The sequence below is a fragment of the Eublepharis macularius genome, chromosome 3 (genome assembly GCF_028583425.1).
Source record: "Eublepharis macularius isolate TG4126 chromosome 3, MPM_Emac_v1.0, whole genome shotgun sequence".
In the NCBI taxonomy this organism is placed as follows: Eukaryota; Metazoa; Chordata; class Lepidosauria; order Squamata; family Eublepharidae; genus Eublepharis; species Eublepharis macularius.
Window position 1 is genome coordinate 136,568,843 of NC_072792.1, and position 15,798 is coordinate 136,584,640.

Sequence of the window (15,798 nt, forward strand, 5' to 3'; positions counted from 1 at the left end):
ATCTGGTTTTCTGTTGGTGGTGCATAAACACCACCAACAGAAAACAAACATATATACACACTTTTAATTTAACAACCAAGGTTTTGGGGACTGCTTACTCTTCTAGTCCTCAATGAGAATGATGCCTGGACTTAGGGTACCACTTGGTCCTAGCCTATTAAGGAATTATAGGCTTGAAGGAACTATAAAGTACATTTGATGACAATAACTAAGAAACAGGTTTGTTGCAGTTGTATGTGTAACTTGGTTGTTTCTTTGTTTTTCGTTTCTCCAGGCCTCTCTGTATTATAGTAATGTAGTTACTGGAGGGCTGCGGCTTCCACCTTAGAAACCAACAAGATTTTCAGAGTGTAAGCTTTTTAAAGTCAGAGCTCCCTTCTTCAGACACCAAAAAGCAAGTTTCTTGTTTGACTAATTCAGACAAATCGCCCTCCCTTTAACAGACTTACTAAAAACAAAAGGGAAAGGGGAGCAAGGGGGAAAAGCCTAGTGCTAAATTAGATTGGACAGCGGAGAGCCAGGAAGCTTTTGAAAACATGGAACAGAAGATGGCTTTTAATTTTTAACTCTTTTTAACAGTAACAGCATCAAACACTGTTTTCAAAATACCTAAAGCCCCTAATAGACTTCCTACCTAACTAGCATACCTCCTAACCATTCTCGTACCAACATCCAACAATATCTCAACTCTATCAGTTGGCCCACAGTTAAACCGCCAAACTCCTTTTTTTCTTTTCAGCATTCCAATCCACTATTTAATAATAATTGGCTGAGGCTCCTGGAGGATGGATCTTGAAACTGTCTGTCATAGGGAGCTGTTGACATTTCCATATTCTTTCCATGAGGAAAGAATTACTCCATGAGGACTACTATAGAAGTAGTGTCATGATGTCCTTTGTTGCCTTTGTTGAACAGCAGAACTATCTTCATGCAAATCACAGATGCTGGAAGATGAACTGCTCCTAGATTTAAGATGAGGAAGTATCAACATGAAGTTGCTATAGTACTGTTGAAACTATGACCATACACTGTTGTTCTGTTGCTATGCTACTATGTATGCTTTAAAAAAATGCATCCTTCTCTCTGCCAAAGTCTTTCAAGGTGGTTTGATCAACACCATCAACAACAAAGCATTCCATTAAAATATTATAAAACAGTAAAAAGTAATTAAAACATTAAGTAGTGACAATCGTGTTTAAAGCAACAGCTCAGAAAGTATATAATAACTCCTCTGAATAAGAAAAAAATCACTCAAAAGATTGAGAGGAAAGAATTATTTAACCTGATGTCATAAGCTGAGGGGGCTAGGTATTTGGTGGATAACTGTAGTAACAAAATTCCATAGTTGAGGTGCCACTACAGAAAAGACCCTGTCTCTGACCATTGCAGAAAGATAGCTGTTTTGCCAAGGGGCAATGGCTCTTTTATATTTGAGGACAGTAAACACACAAGTGCTGAGGGAAAATAGATTTACTGATCCCCTCTGACAATTTACAGAAAGGAACAAGCACAGAACAGAAAATATCCTTATGCTCCTGTACTGGTTCTGTGAATCCCAAGAAATGACAACAGGTGGACCCCTGGTTCTAGCCAGTTGCACAGCACTGCTTCTGCAGTTCATCCTGATCTGAGGTTCTCTAGTAAAGGAATCCTCTGAGACTTATATAGAAGCTGTATGTTTACACCTGTGTGCTTGTTTTCCCCTAATTCGCCTTGGAATGGAGTGATGTATTCAAGGCCTACTGATAAGCAGTAAGTGGCAGGCATCCAATATGAAGAGTGCTGCGTGCTGTCCTCTCTAAGACCCCCATACCATGGTTGTTGTGGGTTTTCCGGGCTGTATTGCCGTGGTCTTGGCATTGTAGTTCCTGACGTTTCGCCAGCAGCTGTGGCTGGCATCTTCAGAGGTGTAGCACCAAAAGACAGAGATCTCTCAGTGTCACAGTGTGGAAAAGATGTAGGTCATTTGTATCTACTCAGGAGGGGTGGGGTTGAGCTGAGTCATCCTGTAAGAGTTTCCCAGGGTGTGGAATGCTAATGGCGGGAGGCTTCACTGTATCCTGAGGAGGTTCTTTTGCATATGGATTGGTACTTGATGTGCTAATCTTCTCTGCAGGGCTATTGTCAGGGATAGAATGTTTTGTTAGCCTGGTGTTTTTCAGAACTGGCAACCATGCTCGGTTCATTCTTAAGGTTTCTTCTTTCCTGTTGAAGTTTTGCTTATGCTTGTGAATTTCAATGGCTTCCCTGTGCAGTCTGACAAAGTAGTTGGAAGTGTTGTCCAGTATTTTGGTGTCCTGGAATAAGATACTGTGCCCTGTTTGAGTTAGGCTATGTTCAGCCACTGCTGATTTTTCAGGTTGTCCAAGTCTGCAGTGAAAGACACTGCAGACTTGGACAACCTGAAAAATCAGCAGTGGCTGAACATAGCCTAACTCAAACAGGGCACAGTATCTTATTCCAGGACACCAAAATACTGGACAACACTTCCAACTACTTTGTCAGACTGCACAGGGAAGCCATTGAAATTCACAAGCATAAGCAAAACTTCAACAGGAAAGAAGAAACCTTAAGAATGAACCGAGCATGGTTGCCAGTTCTGAAAAACACCAGGCTAACAAAACATTCTATCCCTGACAATAGCCCTGCAGAGAAGATTAGCACATCAAGTACCAATCCATATGCAAAAGAACCTCCTCAGGATACAGTGAAGCCTCCCGCCATTAGCATTCCACACCCTGGGAAACTCTTACAGGATGACTCAGCTCAACCCCACCCCTCCTGAGTAGATACAAATGACCTACATCTTTTCCACACTGTGACACTGAAAGATCTCTGTCTTTTGGTGCTACACCTCTGAAGATGCCAGCCACAGCTGCTGGCGAAACGTCAGGAACTACAATGCCAAGACCACGGCAATACAGCCCGGAAAACCCACAACAACCATCGTTCTCCGGCCGTGAAAGCCTTCGACAATACACCCCCATACCACTTGCATAAATTTAACTCATCAACCTTCCACTCTGAAATGCAGTAGCAGGAAACTGTGATTAGATATGTTATATATTAAGGTGAAAAACATGTTTTTAAAGAGAAAAACGTGTTGCCAAAACAGTGAAGAACATTCTGGTCTGACCTGCAGGGCAATCTGGGCACAAAATGGAGGAACTGCGGCACACCAAGTCTGATGCCTTGAGCTCACAATGTACCACTACAGGAGCTGTGTTAGTCTGTTGTAGCCAAGTAAAACAACATTCCGGAGGTACCTTAGTCTGAACCTTAGTTGTTAGTCTTTAAGGTGCTGCTGGGATTTTGTTTTATTCTGACTCTTATAACCACGCACCTCGCCCCTGCAGGTGGGGACGCACAGGAAGGGGCTCTGTGGATTATCTTAACTGATGGGCAGAATCATATTGGAACAAGCAGTTCTTTATATAGATCTCTTCCAGACCATTTAGGGATGTAACGGTGGTAACTAGCCCCTTGAATTGTTCCTAGAAGCAAATAAGCAGCGAATGCAATTATTTTTAAACAGTGGAGGCACTTTCCTAGCAGCTAGGTCTCATCAGTAATCTCGCTGCAGCATTTTTCTCCCACTGAAGCTTCCAAACAGTCTCCAAGTTATATTGTAGTACCCCAATCTGGATGTGCTCAGTGCATGGATAATTAGCCAGGCCCTGGCTTTCTTGTAATGGCTGCACTTGGTGGGCCAGCAAAACTTGGCCAAACGTGCTATGAACACAGAAGCATTCACTTGCAATTACAGCTTTAATAGGACCCCCCCCCCCACATTGCAAACCTGTACTTTTTGGGGCATGAAAACCGATCCAGCACTGCTCCTTCACTATCAGAGCAATCCTAATCACACAATCCTACTCAGATCTATTCAGTAGGACTTACTCCCAGAAAAGTGTTGTTAAGACCGTGCTGTCTATCTAGTTGGCAGTATTGTCTACCAACAGTCTCTCACTCTGGTTTGAATAGATGTTTCATTTTGTAGCCCTCTTCCAGTCCCTTACCACTTCCACATGTCAGTTTAAATAATCCACTGCCTTACTTGCTTCATCCCCTAAGAAGCATTAACTATTCTCTGGACCATTCCAAAATGTCCATTCTGGTGAAGATATAGATCTGGTAGCCTCTCCAAACAGTCCACATTCCTAAACTGAAACTCATTCAGACAGTGGTGTCTGTTTCATGCTTTGTTAATATTCTGATACTGCACTGATTGGTCAGATTCATGGTGTCCATGTTCTGATGAACACTTTAACGAAATGATTACCAAGGGTGAGATGAGTGCTGGTTGCAGTTGATCTGTCTTAAAGAAAAAAAAATGTTCCCCATGAGGTTTAATGGGCTGTAGGGCCAGGGAGGGGCCTGTAGGAGTTTTGGTAGGGGATGCCCTTCTTCCTGGACTACAGCTCCCAGCTGCCCCGGGCCAAAAAAGTGCGGGAAAAATAAGGGGAGGAGCAACCTCCACAGAAATACCCAGCCCATCCTGAGGAAAGAGTTAGTCACCTTCTTGGTTGAAGAAGGAGAGGCTCCTGTTGCTGGGTGAAACCCGGGTGCCTAGGCCCTAAATGTGGAGGGCCTGGGAGGCAGCAGAAAGGAAAGAAAGGGTGAACCTTCCCTGAGACCACCACCCCTTAAGGTAGAGTAGGGAACAGTGTGGTAGGGAAAGCAGATGCCCTAGGGGTTCTGAAAAGGGGGGCCTACCCCTGTGTGTTGAGCGGTCACCTGCTTTGTATATAGTGCTCTGTATATAGTTATTAAATTACACTTTTTAATGTAAAGGACCTTGTGGTGCTCTGACTACATAACCTCCCCCACTTGGCACGCTACAAGAAGGGAGGGAGCCCGGGAGAAACTGATATGGCTAGACCTTGGTGGGTTGCCAATTCTCCAGGGCCCAACCAAAGATTAGGTAATTCATTTCCCAGTAAGGAAATTCAGCCAGAGGGGTCTCACTGCCCCTCTGTCAGGCGGTGTACAAATCAGTGAGTGGTGGCAGCGACGGAGAGTGTGAGCCACGCCCACCAGGGACGGTGGGAGGCAGATAGCAAGGCTAGCAGGCCATTGACGGTGGCTCAGTTGCCCAGACTGAGAGCCAGCGCCCGTTCCGCTACAAATACATTGATTTAACAAATAAAATGCCTAACAAATCACAGCAAATCTTCTTAGACTGTTCTGAGATTGTTTTATCAGAGGCCAGATGGAAAATCTTTATCAGAACTTGAGAACTAGAGCAGCTCTGCCAGACAGATTTGTATTTATGCAAATGAGACAGAGACTGAAGGTCTTGGAGCTTCATGCCCAACATGCACAACCCTGTGGCCCTGTGGTACCAGGACGAGCGATACAGGATCTTCAGTCTGTCTTCAATAATAGGTATACATTCTTGAACTAAGGATTCTACTTCATAAAACATGTGGTGAAGATTATTTTTGCCCAACAGATATGGCCACATCTTTCCAACCACTGAATCTTTGTTAACATTGCATTAAGAAATCTGACAGAGGTCAGCATGCCCAGCCTATAGATACTACATCATATACCAGGCAGGGTGGATTTGATTTAAATCAAACTGATTTAAATCACGATTTAAATCACTAGTCAGTAAGGCTTGATTTAAATCATAGTTTTCTACATAAAGACTAATTCTTGCTGGTATAACTTTAATATGCAAGTAGATGAAGATTTTTAGAATAACAACTTTTCATATTAGTTTTACAGTTGTATAAAATATTGATTTTAATACTATTAGAAACACATTATAGTTAATTTATTGTGAGATGAATTATCCCCAGTTTAGGTTAATCATTCATATTTGGACAACTTTTCTGTTGTACTTTATTGGAAGGAGAAAAATAATCATTACCTTAATAATAACAATTTAAATAGTTTTATTTATTCAGCTGAAACAATAACATTACAGCATATGTTATTTGCTTAAACAAACATCCATGTTTGTTAACTAATTTGGCTAAACAAAATATATATATTTTAAGAAACTTAGACTGTCAGCCCAGCCTACACATGAAAAACTTAAATACTGTCCTCTGTAGCTCACTCGTCATCTTCATCTTCTTCTTTGTTCATAATCTGGAAAAGAAAAACAAGCTTTCCTGCTTTATCGGGTCCCAAACGATTTCTCAGTTTAGAATGAATGAGTCCAAAAGAAGATAATATTCTTTCAACGCCTACAGAAGAAGCTACTGCTGTTAAAAGTGAAATCATTACTTGAACAGTCTCTAAATACAAGTGCTTAAGTGACTTCCACCAGTTCACTGGTGTGACTTTCTTTAAAATATCTTCAGCAAACATATATTTCTTGAATGGTTCCCTCTTAGCTCTGAAGTTTACTATAGTTGGCATTACAGATGGATGATTGCTGGATACCCATGTCATAGCTAACTCCTCTTCCTCAGCACTTAAGTTTTGACCCTGGTACTGGATATTGACAATATTTGCCAAAAAATGAGCTGGAGACAGTGCTTGTCCCATTCGTTTTTTTAATGCTTGTAATTTAATTCTGTCCATGTGTAGTTCTGTTTTTAAGTGTTCACTCAGTTCCTTCCAAATTTCAACAGCATCAGCAATAAAACAGCTATTTTTCTGTATTTTGTTTAAAGCTTCAGAGATGGGTTTCAGGATGCTCAGCATATGTTCAACATTTCTCTTAAGCCCAATGTTGAGGATTTTGGCCGTGACAGTGCCATCTATTTTATCTCGATTTTGTTCACAAACTGTCATCAGAATAGGCCAGTTCTTGATATACTGCTCAAAACAGTCCACCACAGAGTTCCATCTAACATCTTGTGGGAGCGTTAGCTTGGTTCCACCCATCCTTTTCAGAGCTGCTGCAGCAAAATGATTGTTACGGAAGTATTTAGCAATTTCAACAACATTAGTCTTTATTTCTGGAACACTTAAGTCTTTGGCTAAGAGGTGCAGCAAATGAGCACTGCAACCATATGTTATTAGCTTTGTATTCCCTTCCTGCTCTTCTAAATTTCTTCTCATCTTGGATACATTTGCAGCATTGTCTGTGACCAAACTGCATACTAGACATTTGAATTTTTGTTCACATGTTATTATAGCTTTTACTGCCACTTCTTGTAAGTATTCTGCTGTGTGTGCATTTCCTAACGTATCAGTTGTTTGTGCAAGGAAGACTTTCCCTTCTTCTGTTGTTATACAAGCACATACAACAGGATCATTGTGGACATTACTCCACCCATCAATACTTAGGTTAACAATTCTACCCTCCAGAGCTGTTGCACATTGCTCCATTTCTCTGTCATACACTTTATCCAGCAGTTTCCCTGCAACATCTGCTCTGCAGGGTGGACTGTATCCTGGTCTCAGTGACTGAACCATATTAATGAAATGTGGGTTCTCAGTCAGACGGAAAGAAGAGTTTGTTGCATAAACAAACTGGGCAATTTTTTCATCAATTAACTCTTTTTCTAATTTGCTAGTTTTTATCACAAACTTATCTATGGTGGTTCCAGGAGGGAAGGGTTTTTTCTTTCTTTTAGGTGATATACTGTGGGTGTCTGATGATGATGCAAATGAAGCACTATCCGGGATGGATAACTCTGAAACTGTAGAACAGGAGGATGGTGAACTTGAAGGCGGATAGTTTCCAGAATCCTTAATGTTGACGATGAATTCCCCTAAACAAAAAAGTCAATGCTGTTATTTTATTGTTTATACAATTTCTGCTTATTGTACAGCACTGCCCCAAAAGGAATATTTGCTTTTCTTCATAACTGTACCAAATGACAGTAACATGCAGTAATAATAAGAAATATAATTTTGCTCAAACATGACAGTTCAAGGCAGTCTTTAGAAATATGATTCAATAAAAATGTTTACCAACCTGAAGATCCTGCCTGTTCAAATGTGTTTCTTTGGTCATCTTCATCACAGCACTTCTCATGATGTTGCCTCATTCGGGCCACCAGGCCTTGCATTTCTTTGTTGCAGTGTTTGCATTTTGCACGCATGCCCGCCTTACCGATAGGTTAGGAACTTCATTAAAGTATTCCCAAACTGGGTCTCTTTTACGGCCTGCTGCCATTATAGGTTTTTTCCTCCAAGGAAAGAATGTGATAAACCTCAGGTCATACACACAAAAGATCCAAAGACTTGTGCAGTATTGTGCTCAAAAAGTTTCACTTTCATTTTGTACTGCTTGCCCCTCCCTCCTCACACTTAGTTTCTTCTTGTGCAGATCTATTCCACTCCAAACAATCAGAAAAAGATTGTTTCTATTCACTGAACTTCTTGAAACTTAGCACTGAAGGGGTTGATTCTGTCTTCATAGGTTTGTAGAACAATAGGATTAAGGTCTTTTTCTCAACTCTGTTCATGTTATAACATTTTTGCTGTGAAGAAGAGGCATGTGATCTCTGCTGAGCTAACACAAATTCAGTTTTGAGTACTGCAAAACCAAGCATCTGTGATAATATCTTGTAGGCAGAGAAACTGCCCAATAATCTTATAAAAACCTCTGGAAGAGCATGACATTGTGAATGGATTAATGGAATTTATTTACCAAAAAAATTAAACATATACAGCCTTATTCTACATAATTAAAAACTAATCTTTATTTCATGATGGAATAAAAATCCAATTTAAATTTAAAAAATCCAGTTTAAATTAAAAAAATCCGATTTAAATAAAAAAAATCTGATTTTTTTGATTTTTTTTTTAAAAAATCATTGATTTTTATCCACCCTGATACCAGGTCAATCCCTGTTTTACCATGTACTGTTCTGGGGTAAAAAAACAGCACTCATAGACCTTATGGAATACTGGCATGGCAGGTAGTGTCTTGATGAATGAAAGAAGGATCCAGATTGAGGGACAAGTGGTAAGTGATTTCCCCTAACCTGACACATCCTGCTCTAACTGCGAAATTCCCCTTTGTTGTAATTGGATTACTCTAATTAGGGTACACATTGAATCCCATCATGTCACTCACACACACAGAACATACCCACTCTGCTTCAGTTGTTCACCCAGTATTCATCCCACCCAGTATTCACCCCAGACTTTTTCGTTTTGAGCACAGACTAATTGCAGCAGTCACTGGCCTCATCACAGGACAACAAACAATATACCAAACAACTTTAAAAAGAAAATGACCAAGCATGGTAAACCAGCATGACCAGACATTCCTTGCTCAGTTAAAGCCAGTATGTTTCTGGCAAGCTGGGGCTGAAAGCTCAGATTCAAGCAAGTGGGGGACAAGGCAAAGATCCATTCCTCAGTCTTGCATCTTCCATCTACAGTCTCTGAGACTGTGGGACGCCTGAGATATACAACTCTTCCCTGGAAATAGCTGTTGGGCTACCACAGGCATTAATAAATAGGGGTACAGCTGCTCCACCTCCACTTAGCCCCTTCAAACCCCCCTTGCTCAAAATGTTGTCTTCCTATACTCTTTCCAATAGCTAGTAAGCTGGGCCGGGGGAACAGAATGATGACAATCACTACTACTGTCAGTTAAGGCTGGTTAATTTGTCAGCTGTCTCTGACCAAAGAACTAGCACACAAGTTGTCTTTTGAGCCCTAAGAACTAAAGCATAAAGTGACCCAGGGCAACCAGTGCTTTGAACAACAGGCTAGCAGCATTCCCTCCCCTCCCTCTATATAAGTGCTTAATAATCTCTTTTGCATTATGAGGAACCCACACGTTTCCTCATAAAGTAGTTTTCTCCACTACCCAGGAAGAAACCCTTTTTAAAATTACTATCGTTATTTGTTCTTGTGTTTGAGCTCTCCTGAGAAGATGTGGTGTTCCTTGAGCCCTTTGCGAACTTGATTTCTTCAGTATATCCTGGAATCCAGAATAATAGCAGGTTCTTTAGATTTCCAAACAATGAGTGTTCCGGCTGAGGGATGGTAACACAGAGAGGTGCATGTTGGCTCTTGCCTCTCCAACCAAGCACCTCTCTTCCTGCTACAAGAGAGGAAAAGCAGAAATATGCTCTGGTTTCATGTCATGTATTATGTTGACAGTATTACGGCAGAAGGAGTAACAGTGGTGCTGTTTTGGTGTGGGCCTGTATAGACATGCAGGGTTTCATATTGTTTTTTTAAATTGTAGCCGCAGGATGCCAAGGTCTCCAGAAAAGGATGTTTTGCTGAAGGCAGAATCTACTAAGAAACTAATCCATACAGTCACTTACAAGTACATGCATGACTAGAGAAGGTTGTGTGGAGAAGAAACCAGCTGGGAGTGATTTCTGTGGGTGTAGGTGCCAACACTCATCAAGAAAAAAAACTAAGAGATTTTAATCAGCAAATCTCCCCTTAGCTCTACCTTGGCATGCATGAATTGACACGTAAACACACACACACACACCATCCACAGGCCCTTCCCCTCCATCTGTTTTACATGAACTCTGTATCCATAGCATTGGAATGCCTTGCTGCTATCTTTAATAGAGTCATTTGCTCAATATCTCTCTATAAAGCTAAGAACTTCTGTTTGTCTGGGTTATAAATGGTGAACAGTAAATGGCAGAGAGCCACAAAGGGCATTGTTTTGCAAAAATACTGGCTGTATTCACAGAGTGGTAGGTACTGAAACAGGGATTCTTCAAAAATAAACTTGTTTCATAATGTTCACACACTGTTTATATACAGAAATACCCATCCTATTCCCCATACCCATCATTCCATACTTAGCTAACATTCTCACAAATAAGCAGGTCAAGAGTAGAATGATAAGCCCTGGATGATGGGGCAAGAGCAGCATCTGTAATTTATGAGCTCTCAAAGATGTCATTGAAGGAAGAAATGTCTGAGACACAGTAATGCACAGCTGCCTTCTGATTGCCTTCCTTGGTGAGGCATTAGCAAAGCAGGAAGCTGGCAGCGGATGAGACCAGCAGGGCACCAGTCTCTTGCCAACCTTTCTTCAGCAGAATCTTGTCCAATTAAAATCATCTCAGACGACTGTGATCTGCTGGAGCACCGCTGCTGACCCCTCAGACTCATGCAATCATGCCTGCAGATAACAAATTACTTTGGTTCTTGGGAATCTCAGGTCAGAAACAAAAATGTGCCTTTAAAATTATTATCAAGATATTGTAAGCACCGCAGAGAAGAACTACTAACAGGAACCAAAACCATGTGTAAAAGGAATCCAGCACATTCTTTTTCTTAAAAACAGCAACAGCAACAAAAAAACCCAACTGCTCAGCAGTTCTTGGATTTCAACTTTGAAAGCCTTTCCAAGGAAATCTGGTAAGTATTCAGTTCATAGGAAGTAGTCTTACCTGGACAACTTCATTATTCTGTATTTTTAATACAGGAGCTAAAGCTTCCTTGCTTAACACAATACAATTTCACCAGTTGTCATTCATCAATTGCTAGAGTTTGTGAAGTCTCTCTCTTGCTGAAGGCTTGCCCTTAGGTACTTTTGTGATATGAAGGAATAAAACAGTGTGGCACAGTTTCCTTGACCGCATTCTTCTTGCACTACTTCTTTCATAGCCTTTCGCTTTAAAGAAGTTCCTTTCACACAGGATATGTTCAAAAAGGGAAATGTCCCATCTTCTTCCCTCCAAGCCTGGCTACAAGTTACACATACCTGGTGTAGTGTAGTGGTTAAGTAACTGGGCTGTGATGCAGCACTTCACTAGTTCAAATCTCACTACTGCCATGAGCTCAGCAGGTGGCCTTGGGTAAGCCACTCCTCTCAGCCCCAGCTCCCAGCTGTATTGTAAGGATCATTATACTGACTTTGTTCACTGCCCTTAGAGGGCACAAATCAGTCTAAAAAAGCAATATAAAAATGAACTGTTATTATTATCCATGTGAGACTAGCTATACTTTGCCTGTTGTAATCTCCTTTACCAACAAAGTACAGAAAATGAAAGGGGTGGAAATCTGGTACATTGCGCAGGAAAAGACCCTGGCTGCCTTCTTTCCATTGTTTATTGCTTTTATCTTTCATTTGTCAACAACATTTTGAGCGGAAGGACTGCGGAAATGTAATGATTAACCTGGCTGATACTAGATTCTCAGTTTGCTATTTACCAAACATGTGACCTTTGTAGTGATCTTCAGTCGCACAGAAAAGTCAGTCTTTTCTTCCTTTCACAAGGACATAGTTGAAATCAGGAAGTGATGTTACTGGTCTATTAGCACCTCATAAACTACTGTATGGCACAGACTCATGTAAAGGTAACATGGTTCCATATTAAGTTTACACTGTTTTGATTTCTGAATGTCTGCACACTCACTGCTCCAGCTCTTGTATTATCCCCTCCCACCGCCACTGTTTTAAAGCTGCATTTTTTTTGTGATGCATGGTGAGCATGGTTGAACTACAGTTGAACTCCACAAGCATAGTAAATGCAATCATGTCAGAATTGGGGTTGGCTTGGCTCATCTCTTGATAGCAGGGTGCAGATCTAGCACAAGGCACCAGGGACATATTAGTCTGCTTTACCAAAAAAGCTGAATCATAGGCACGCCAAGGAAAATATTTTTTTCTTTAGGGAAAATAATTGGCACAAACAAGGAATTGCAGCAGGAAAATACCTCATTAAATTAGTTCATCCTTTTGTGGGCTTTTAGAGTTACTGTCAAGTGTTTTGGTATGATAGTAGCTCTGTCTTCCATTCTCATCTTGTAATGAGGATAATCCTCTCCTAAAATTGTGATTTGCAGGTATGAAAGCACAAGCCCATTTGTGTGGAAGCACCTTTAAAAATTACAGCTGTCACACTGAACAGCAGCAGCCCTACTGGCAAGCACATTTGCTGTAGTTGGTACTGCAAGCAATCAAAGAAAGTTTAAGAAGGCCCTAACTAGAAATACCAAGATTGCAGATAGGTATCTGCACTCTCAAATTTATATTAATAGAAATGGTTTCCATTGCTTGTGCCAGATTTGGTACAGGTTTATAAGACGGCCACTAATTTCTCTAGTATAAATTTGTAGCACAGCTGTCTTGCTAAGCAACAATCCGTTTTGAGAGGCACCATCAGGAGCTGGTTGTGTGTATGTGCTTCTGAAGCTTGTAGCAAAAGGTGGGTGTGCTAGGCAGCAGGGAGTGGGTGTGCTTTGAGAGCTGCCTTGGCAGCAAAAATATGAGTGGGTGTGTTGCAGCTGCAGCTCTTTGGACTCAGCCACACGAAGGTAGCTTGTACTGTTATCCAACATAGATTGCACACTGTGTTACTGCACATAAGTCCAATGTCACCACAAACATCCAGCCTGTGCCCCCTTACTAGGCAATCATTATCTCAGGGACTGAATGGAGAATTTTCTCCCTTGTATTGCTCAATTCCTTTTCAGCTTTCCTCTGTTTCTGCTGGCTATAAATGAGTGCTTTCTGACTCCCACTGCCAAAAGGAGACTGGTTGTGTAGTGACAGTCCTCCCCCTTGCAAAGCCTTCCCATTCCAATGCCTGCCCTTTTCACAGCCAGCTGGATGGAATTGCTGTAGGGAACCATGACCACTGAAAGACGTCTGAGAGCTTCATGACTTCCCAGGCAGAAAACGTAATTAATCTAGGGTCAAGGGGCAAAAAGGCATTCACTGATGAGAGTGGGGATAGTAATAATCTCCTACCTGGCCCAGACTTAACATTTCTTAACTGCAGTTGCAAATGTTGTCACTTACACAGATACTTTGTGCTCTTATATTACTGAGGTTCCATGTAGCTATCCTTTTGCTTGTTCTCTTATATTCCCCACCCCCATTGCATTGTTATTCCTTCCAGCTAACATTCCATGCCATTAATTTTGACATATAACCAAATCTTTATGGAACAGCATCAACTTCATCTTCATGGCTGCAATTACCAACCTGCACAGGAAGAGAATTGGGACTAAAAGAGTAAGGGAAAGTGCAGCTGCATGGAGTGTGCGCAAATTGGCCAACTGTAGAAGTCTGTTCTACTATGGTGCATGTGTTAAGGCTGCAGCCTAAACTTGCAATTTCCATTTGTGTGGCAGGTGGAGTGGACAGAAGAATGTGAGAATCTTACTCAGATGAAATGGGGCTTACTCCCAGGAAAGTGTCCCTACAAGTTCACTGTCAGTATCCAAACTGAAGAGTTTTTAATTTTAGAATCTTTTTTTTTTAAACCTTCATAATTTTATTAAAATGCAACAGATTTTCAACAAACTAGTTTTGGCAAGACTGGACTATTTGTATATAGTAGTTTTGAGTATTGATCACAAGTATATGAACTTTTACGATCAAAATGATTTTCAAAAAATTCTACAACACATTTTATACCATATTTTCCTGAAATCTGGCCATATATTGGCTCTCCAGGTTGATTCCTGATGTTAAATTTCAGACTGGTAGGACAAATTGCCTTGAGTGTATAGCTACACAGAATTTTCTGAATTTGTTAGAATAATGAAAAATTAACATGACTGAACTATACAGCCACACAGCTCTATAATCATTCTCAGGACTTCACGTAATACTTCATTAAAGGCAACTTCCTGAACTTTGTACTATAAATATAACAGATTCTTGTATTTATTTGAGTATTATTTGATTATAATGCAGAACTATCAGATGTTGGAGTGCTGTTTTCTTGAAATCATCAGTTATGGAGCCCAAGTACTTTTCCAAAATGGAAGTCTGAGTGGCACGTAAAATACATTCACACTAAGCTGCTAAGTGGAACATGCCAGCACTTTAAAGGGACAATTCACATAACCATCTTAGTCATAGCATCTGTGAGAAAATGGCAGCTCTTGTTAATTTCTTACTATTTCTTCCACTGAGAAGTCAATTGGTTCATTGTGGGTGGAATTCAGTCTGTGAAACACATGTACATTATTAGTTCAGCATGGCCTGAAGCAGCTAAAAGTCTGTGTGATCTAGGTTTTCTCTGAGTTGCCACATACTAAGACAGTATTGTGAGTGAATTAGCTGGAATATGAAGCATGTGTGTCAGCCATTTAACTCAGAAGTAAAATTGTTATAATCACTTGGAACAGAAAGTACTGAAGCATGTTTGCATAACTATGCAAGCCTGGTCTGGATAACATGTGCTCTGGATAACATTCTAGAAACATTGCATATATTTTAGGTAAATCTAAATCTGCATAGATCTAAAAATACAAGAAACACATTTTCTCATCTTAGATTTCAAAGGGCTTATACATGGCAGTTTGCACAAGTCTTTATTGGATTTACACCGGCAACTTCTGGTCCAATCAATTTCTCTTTGAAATAAAATTGTATAGGATTTAAAAGGATTACATGACTCAGTTTAGGATAGAATCATACAAAAATGTATTGCTGATAGATCTTATCTGCTGCAGTCATACCAAAACGATCGTATCTACTCTGGTACTGCTGCTGATGCTTCTAGAAGTTGTTCCACTTTTTTTCCAGAGTAGTGCTTAAAGCTAAAAACTGCAAAACCAGTTGGACTGGAATCCAAATAAGAACACAAAAAGCAGTTTGTCCACATGTAGTTTTATTAGCCCACTAGTTCATACATTTGTCCTTTAAATTTATTATATATTGAAGCTAGCCTCAGAGCGTCTTCTAGTAAAAACATGTCCAGTGCTATGTGCTCTTACCTTCCAAGGGGTTACTAGAGCCTTCTTTGTAGTGGCATCTCTACAGCAAAATGCTTTCCCCACAGCTATTCACATGGCTGAGTTTTAGGTGCAAAGCGGAAACATTTTTGTTCACACATTGGTGGGCTAGTGTCACATTCTTTAACATTTTTAGCCTCCTGTTCCTCTTATTTAACATGTAATATTTTAAACTAGCTTGCCTTGTACGTGGTG